Source organism: Cnephaeus nilssonii (assembly GCF_951640355.1).
Source record: "Cnephaeus nilssonii genome assembly, chromosome: 11".
Classification (NCBI taxonomy): domain Eukaryota; kingdom Metazoa; phylum Chordata; class Mammalia; order Chiroptera; family Vespertilionidae; genus Cnephaeus; species Cnephaeus nilssonii.
The window spans coordinates 60614382-60622908 of NC_137082.1; the positions used below are offsets into that span (position 1 = coordinate 60614382).

At 37.5% G+C, this 8527-nt stretch overlaps 1 pseudogene across 1 annotated transcript; it reads right to left on the reverse strand.

Moving 5' to 3' along the window:
- Nucleotides 1-5891: 5891 nt before the first annotated feature.
- LOC307106740 (G1/S-specific cyclin-E2-like) lies at nucleotides 5892-8210 on the reverse strand (annotated as a pseudogene). The gene is made up of 2 exons: nucleotides 8176-8210; nucleotides 5892-7013 (listed from the first exon to the last, which is right to left on the reverse strand). The product of its transcript is annotated as a G1/S-specific cyclin-E2-like (transcript).
- Nucleotides 8211-8527: the final 317 nt, after the last annotated feature.

An 8527-nucleotide genomic window follows, 5' to 3' on the forward strand; every position in this document is an offset into this window, starting at 1 on the left:
TCACTGAATTATAAACAGCTGTTATTGTTTAGTTTGAAATTAATGGTTGCTTAAAAACCAAACCTATACTTCAAAATTCTGTTTTTATACAATGTAGGTTAAGAACACAAATCTTATTATGAAAAGCAAAGCAGAAAACCTCTTTTCTTCAATCACCACCCTAGTACGGTGGTACTTTTTCTCAGAACCAGGTCTTTTGACTCCAAAGCCATGCTGTTTCCTCCAGGCTCCATCAAAAAGATACCAGATCAAAGGAGAAAATAAAACCATTCTACAAAGAATCAATAACCTTAGGGGAAGGGCTTCAGAGAGAGAAATATCTAGCTTGTTTTCCTAATTTCTGATCATTAAATTACTTATCATCCTGAATTCTCATGGGTCACATTTACAAATAGGTAAGCCTCTATAAAGCAGTGGTTCTCAACCTTTCTCATGCCGCGACCCTTTAATACAGTTCCTCATGTTGTGGTGACCCCCAACCATAAAATTATTTTTGCTGCTACTTCATAACTGTAATTTTGCTACTGTTATGAATCGTAATGTAAATATCTGTGTTTTTCGATGGTCTTAGGCTCTACAGCAGCGGTTCTCAACCTGTGAGTCGCGACCCACAGGTTGAGAACCGCTAGCAGGGTCGCCTAAGACCATCGGATGATCAGGATGATAAGTAATTTATCACATTTGTAAATGTGACCCATGAGAATACAGTTATGAAGTAGCAAAGAAAATAATTTTATGGTTGGGGGTCGCCACAACATGAGGAACTGTATTAAAGGGTCGCGGCATGAGAAAGGTTGAGAACCACTGCTCTATAGGAAAAGAAAAAGAAAGTGAGCAAGGACAGAAGGGAAGGCCTCTCTGGCCAGCAGAAGAGCTGAGGAAGCCAGAGCATGAGGTGTGGGGACTCTCAGGAATGTGTCAAGTGAGCGAGACCCTCTTCCTTGCCCATCCTAAGGCTATTTCTGCATGTAGACAGTATCTTCCCCAGAGGGCATCCTGCCCTGTTATTTAAAGATTCAACTTCATTGGCAAAAGGCCTAATTGGTCTTACTTAACAATATGCTGTGCAACATTTCACCCAGTTAATGCACTAAACCTCTAATTCTTTCATTTGTATCACAGGGCAGAGATAGCACCATCTACTTCCCATGGCATTACAGAAGTATTTAGGCCTTTTCAGCTGCTCTGACTCCATGCCTCCTACACCAGCCCTAATTCAAGATCCAAGAGATAGTATCAGGTTTAAGAGCATTAAGTTGCATGAAAATAGGGCACTGCATTTAGACCTTCTCCCTGGAGACTCTGGCAGAGGCAATGTGAAATGGCCTGCTTAAAGATAGAAGTTAATTGGCAGACTTAAGAGAGTTGACCAGAATTGTAGATTTATTATCTGCTGTGATGGAGAAAGGGAGCCTATTGCATAGCTGTATATTTTTAGATATTAGGTCAAATGGAAAGTAAGTAAAGTAGTCAGCTTTTAAAAGGTATTTCTTCTTTGCCTGTAAACTGAGGTGGACACCCCGGTCAGCAAAGAGGTAAAAAGATAGGGCTTCTTCCTTCTCACATCCAAGGAGTTCAATTTCCAGTCCTTTCCTGAGTGAGGAAGAGAAGAAATTCACCCTTTTTTACATAATCTTGTATTTTAAATTGTGTTGATACTCAGAAATCTTTGATTTCCTATATTATATAGGTAGGTAGTTTTGCTTTCTTAAAAGTACCTTATGATAATCTTATAAAACAAGAATAGAGTCTTTTTTATTCATTAGATATCAAGAGAAATACTATTTTAGACATTTTTATCATAGGATTCCTGACATAGTTTTCTTAAACTCACTTTTATGGAGAAAATATTTATCTATAAAAAAGGAATCCATTTAAAATGTACCATTCTGTGAGTTTTGGCAATTATATACATCTGAGAAACCACCAAGGAACATTTTCATCCCCTCAAAGATTCCTCCTGCCCATCCCTCCCCCTACCTGCAGCCACAGGTGACTACCCCTCACTCACCTGTTTTTCCCACATTTTTTTTTAAGCCAGAAATTTGTTTGTTTCTACTTCTGGGGATGTGTGAAAGATGGCCACTGGGGTGAAGAACTTTTGGGGATATTTTGATAGACCTTCCAGTACCTATGTCATTTACAAGTACTAATTCACAAAGGTATACTCTGTCGTTTTCATTTTCCTAATGCCAGATCGGGACAGATAGGATAGATAGCACTGAGCATTTGAGGAAAGAGGTACAATGGGAAGACCAGGTACATCCTATCGCTCCTCTCTGGTATATTGGACAATGCACATTTGGTAGCTGGAAGAGTTAGTGTAAGTGTGTGTACTGGGTGGGTTTGGGGAAACATTGGGCTGAGTCTGGTGGTTTCTACCTGTGTGGTTTCAGACAAGTGATTCTGCTTTCCTAATCTCTCTCACTTCTCAGGTCAAGTGAGAAAGCAGGACTAACTGATGTCTAAAGACTCTCCCAGGTCTACAAATCCATGTTGAACCATAAACAAGTGACTGTGTGTTGTTATAAGTCAAGTTAGGCAATTGGAATGAAAACAGAGAGCCAAAAATATGTAAAAGAAATATTTTATAACACTCCATATCTCTTGCAGAAATGATCCTTTACCTCAATTGTCTGGCACAACTCTTAGTTCGATTGTCTTTCTTGGCTCTTTTTAACCTTCGTTTTAATAATTCTATCTGTGACATTACTTTGAGAATAAGGAGAACAATACATAAAAGGCAAACAACATTAATGTCTCTGTACTTAGAAAAATGCTATTTTCTTGGAGGAAGTATTATGTTTACTTTTCCTTTAAGACTGTAACTTTTGTTGTTAATCCTCACCCATTGATTTTTCCCCCATTGATTTTTAGAGAGATTGAAAGGGAAACAAGAGGGAAGGAAAGAGAGAGAGAGAGAGAGAGAGAGAGAGAGAGAAGACACATCAATTGTCTGCCTCCCTCACATGCCCCAACCAGAGCCGGCCATAGAATCTGCAACTCCAGTACGTACCCTTGAATAGGAATAGAACCCGAGACCCTTCAGTACCTGATGCTCTAACTACTGAGACACACTGGCCAGGTGAGACTATAATATTTTAACTCAGCTGCTAGGTCACCTTTATTTAAGAAGGCTTTGAAACCAATTAATATGAAAAAAATATAATTTTTAACAGTTATCTTAGCAACTAGAAATAAAAGCCAGAAAAAAATTTGAGCCCTTTCTGAATATCTATTCCAAACAGATTACCCATACAGGTAATTGTAGTAGCATTTCAAGTTGAGTTATAATTAAAGTTATAACTAAGGTTATAATGTCTACTTTTCTTTTCATAAGAACAATATTCAGAGGAGGGGCAAGTCAAACTTCAAAAGCACTTTTTTTTGCTTTTACAAAGATAATTCTACATTTTCTTCTAATTGTGTAAGCAGTTTCTAACTTTGGAGTCTGAATCTTGCAAATATTAAACTCAGCTCTTTGGGGTTTCTGACCCAGTGTGTGGATTACATCATTTCCCCCCTCTTTATGCTTAACCAATGATACTGCAAATGAAGACCAAGGAAGTCCATTTTACAACTTGACTCTTTTCATTATAATAGACTTTGTGGATTTTTGGCATTTTGTAATGGAACCAAAATAAGTCATATGACTTTTTGGTCTCTGTATAAACCAAATTTAAATGACATAATGTTTTTATTTTATTTTTATTTTACCCATTCAGTAAACAAAGACAATGTGAAAATATATTTTAACTGCAAACAAAGTTGAATATTTTCATTTTTTAAGAGTTTTTAAAATTGATTTGAGAGAGAGAGGACAGGAGGGGGAGAGAGAGAAACACTGATCAGTTGCCTCCAGAATGAGACCTGATTGGAGATTGAACCTGAAACCTAAGCATGTGCCCTGACAGGGAATCGAACCTGCAACCTTTCAGTGTATGGGATGACGCTTCAATCAACTGAGCCACACCAGCCAGGGTCAATGATGAATATTTTCTAACATAATTTTGGAACATGCGAATAATTTCTGAACCTGAAACAAACTGATCATTTCCCCCTCAAGCAATGGCAAAACTTTACTTTTAAGCATTTAGTTAAAATTCTTTAACTTTTATTTTTAAACAATAGGTTAAATATAAACAGTATTAAAAGATGAAGTTTATATATAACACATATGTCCACATTTAGTGGTATTTTCAGCTAAAATACTGAAACAATTTAAAAACAAAAACTATACAGAAGACTTCATGTCATGTTTAGTAAGAGAATAAACTAACAATCTATTATGATTTGTTTTCTAATGAAATCCACTTCTGAGGCTGAAATTTTATTTTTTTTAAATAAAAATATTTATGTAGAAATAGCTAGTCTATATAGAACAAGCTCTTTTTGTTGTTAATCTTCTCCTCCTGAGGATATTTTTCAATTGCTTTTCAGAGAGCATGGAAGAGAGGGGGAGAGAAAGAGAAACATTGATGTGAGAGAGACACATGGACTGGTTGCCTCCCCGCCCCACAGGGTGGGGAATTCACCTACAACCCAGGTAAGTACCCTTGACCTGGATTCAAACCTGAGAGCTGGCACTCTAACCACTGACAAACACCAGCCAGGGCTAGAGGAAGCTCTTATGTGAAGTTTACACTTTTTAAAATAGATTGCTGGGAGTTAGTATATATTTAATACTTTTCCACCTTATTAGAAGTTTAGGTCAGTTGTTAAAGCTTTGTCACTTTGACAATATCCTTAACTCATATAGGAATTTTTAAAAGGAGCTTAACAACAAATCCAGAGAGGAGAAACATCGATCGATCAGAACGTCAAACCTCAGGGAAGGTAGGGGAGGGTGGGGGTAAAAGGGAGAGATCAACCAAAGGACTTATATGCATGCATATAAGCCTAATCAATGGACAACAGGGGGGTAAGGGCATGAGTGTGGGGGGTGGATGGGAGGGAATGGGGGAATAAGGACACATATGCAATACCATAATCAATAAAGAAATTTTTAAAAATGTTGCAAACAAATAAAGCTTTAGTCACACTAAATTAAAAAAAAAAATTCTTAGGGCTACCTTAGTGCAATAAAATGACTTTCTTATATAAATATTTTGAAAGGGTACTCAAGATTTTTCACCAAATCGTAATGCACAAAAAATGATTATAAAGCAACCTGTATGTCAAAGCCCCACGTAAGAGCCACTGCCTTTATCCTATTTATAAATTTCTTTAGTATTTCCACTGTTTAGAGCACAATTTAAACACCATGTTTTTCTAAGGCTTCCTGGTTAAAAAGTTATGTATGGCAAGGCAAAAAAACTAGTTGAAAAACAGATTAAAGTTCACCATTTATGAAAATTCAAGTTTTATAATAGCTTGCTACCGCAGCTGCAGATAAATTAGCCACTTTATTACAAAACTAAACCGTTGTAAACAAGTTTAAATTTTTATTTTCAAGAACCAAATTGCACTAAGCAAGAGGATATGAATGTTGAGAATCTAAAAGCTAGTTTCAAAGTACTATATCACTTAATGCACCCTTTAAAGTAGCACTTATCTAGTCTAAAACTTAAATGATAAAATTTCTGGTTTATCCAGATGTAACACCAGATAAAAAAAATTTTATGGTGTAAATCACGGCTGGCTTCTATCTAGTCACCTTGGGAATGAATTCATCTCTGTAAACAAGTCCTGCAGTTTCTTTAAACAGCTAACATAGGAATGAGATAAATCTCTCCATAGTGCCAATTTTAAGTATTAGATTTTTTTTTTTAAATCCAAGAATGGCAGTGGGATTTCTGAATTGGCTAGGACAGCCAGCACTATCTTCCTGTAAAACTTTAGTAGTTCATTTTTAGGAAATTCTACCCAATACTCGGTGACTACTTGAATGCCTAGTGAACGTCCTCAGTGTTCCCTGGTGGCTTTTCAGCGCCCTTTGGTGGTGTCATAATGCCTCCTTTGCACACTGGCGACAACTGTGCCCACTTCCTGGAAGTATTTATGTAATTTACTTCCTCCAGCATAGCCAGATCATTTGTATGAGTCTGGATACTGCGTCTGTCTTCCATAGAAATCTTCTTAAAAATCTTCAGCTTCCCTGGACTCATCAGATGATATACTTTTTACTACACCATCCAATCTATACATTCAGAAATGCTGTCCCGCTCCAAACCTGAGGCTTTCTTAAGGACCTCAATGAGGAAACATGGCCCGAGGCAGTCGCAGGCAGTATTCTGCCCTGGAACTCAAATGAATACTAGGCCGAAGAACCTTAGGGGCATCTTTAAGAGCATCAGCTTGGAGGAAGAGATTTAGCCAGGAGATGATTGTTACAGGACAAAGTCTCCATTTTAAGGCCTTTACTGAAAGAGTTTCATCCTTAACATAACCTCTTCACTGGAAGCACCCTCTGTGACATAAGCAAACTCTTGGAGCTTAGGAGCATAGATTTCCTCAAGTTTGGAAGCAATAAATCAGGAGGTCATTCCAATGGGTTGAAGCATGTTTTTATTTATATCTCTTTGTGTCAACATAAACTCAACAGAAAGTCTTGCAAGGGATAAAATGTTTGCCTGTGAAGTGCGCATACTTCACATACCTCTAAAACCAGTCCAGAAGCACTGACCTCACCTGTGGTTCCAAGTCAGAACGCAGAACTTCAAAATGTTTGTCGTGAACGTATTGAGGCTCTTTCTTTAACATGTTGAGAACAACCCCAGCTTACCTCAGGCAAAGATGAAGGATTAATACAAAGATTTTTAAATCTGTAATTTCAAAAATTACAAAAGAAGTCACTTGTCCTATTTGTTTGTGGTGTTTCAGTGATGATGCAAGGACTGATCCCCCCAGATTATACAGGTGGCCAACAATTCCTAATCTCATACTGATGCTTCCTGGAGACCTTCTCTTTTCTTTTTTTGACATCCTGGGCTATTCTTCTCATCATGGCCTGAATTATCTGGGCTTCTTGTGGGGAATCAGTCTGGCTGGGGCTGCTGCTTAGCTTGTAAATGCTGCATCTTAACCTTCTCTTTAGGTGTGTGAAACCTCACCAGACCAGCTACCACTCGGCTCTCCTGATAATTATTTGATTTGCATCTCAGCTCTACAAATCCTAAATTTTATTTATTTTTATCTCATTTCCAAGTTACCATGAATACATCATCCTCAAAAGTTAGCCACATAGATTTTGTTTTTAAAAAGCTCATATTAGTACAGATTGTGCTCATGTAGCAAAGTTGTGCATCATTTCAGTAACTTACATGATGTATATATATATATATGTGTGTATACAGGGTGTCCCAAAAAATGTATACACACTTTAGCAGCTGATGGCTCAATTTTGAGAATGAAATGTAATTACTAAATACTGTGTTTATACATTTTTGGGACACCATATATATATATATATATATATATATATATATATATATATATATAGATAGATAGATAGATAGATATAGATATAGATATAGATATAGATATAGATATAGATATATGTATAATGTATATATGTATATAGATACAGATATAATGGGATGTAATATATACCATAATGTAATATTGCTATACATTAAGGTGGCTTAAAACTATATTTTATACAAGATATAGATACATCTACATCTTTTTATCTATCTATCTATCTGTCTGTCTATCTTTGTTTAACAGTTCTTTACCTGATGGTAGGCAGAAATATTCCTCCAGGGCTGTGGAATGTGTTCTAAATTTTTAGTTAAGCCCTTACTTGTCCATTAATTCATCTTAGATCAGCTCAATTTCTTTCAAATCCTGAGTTTATAAGCCTCTGCTAATTTGCAGAGTTGTACATGCAATCTTAAATGTGGAAAAGATTAACGGTGGTGAAAAGAAACATACTGAAAGAGAGGTCAGCAACTTTGCTCGGTCCATTACTCAGGGGACGAGGGATGGCAATGTCTCAAGTGTCGGGTCTCTTTAACTAACACCTCTTACCTCTGTGATTTGTTGGATACAGACAATGGGCTGAGCCTGCACCAGCCAGCATGCTCCAAGTCAGACAAACAGAAGCACCAACAATGCCTTTATTCACAGCTTCCACACACTAAGTAGGGGGTGAGGACACGCTAAAGGTCAACAGGGGCTGTGGCTATCAAGACAGATGGGCTCAAGTGTCACACTGAAGCCAAAAACTTGTACCTGCTACAACGACAGTAATCAGAGCAGATCGCCATGCTGGCAGGGCCTCCCTGGCCCGAGCAGCTGGGCTCTGTGCTGAGAGGGATGGCTAAGAAGCTCTGTGCACAATCTCAGCTCCTTGGCCACAGGGGAGGCCATATTTTAAGCAATTATTAAAAATATCAAGGAAGAGAGGGGTTCATTAGAAAACCAGGAAAATTCTCCTGAGGTGGCTGTATTCTCTGAGCAATGTGCCTGGATAAACAGGATTTGGGCTTTCTGGAATGCATGTTCCATTTGTGATGAAAACAGTCAATTAGACTTTTCACAGCACTAACTAATTATTGAGTGTTTGCTGTGAAATATAACCTCT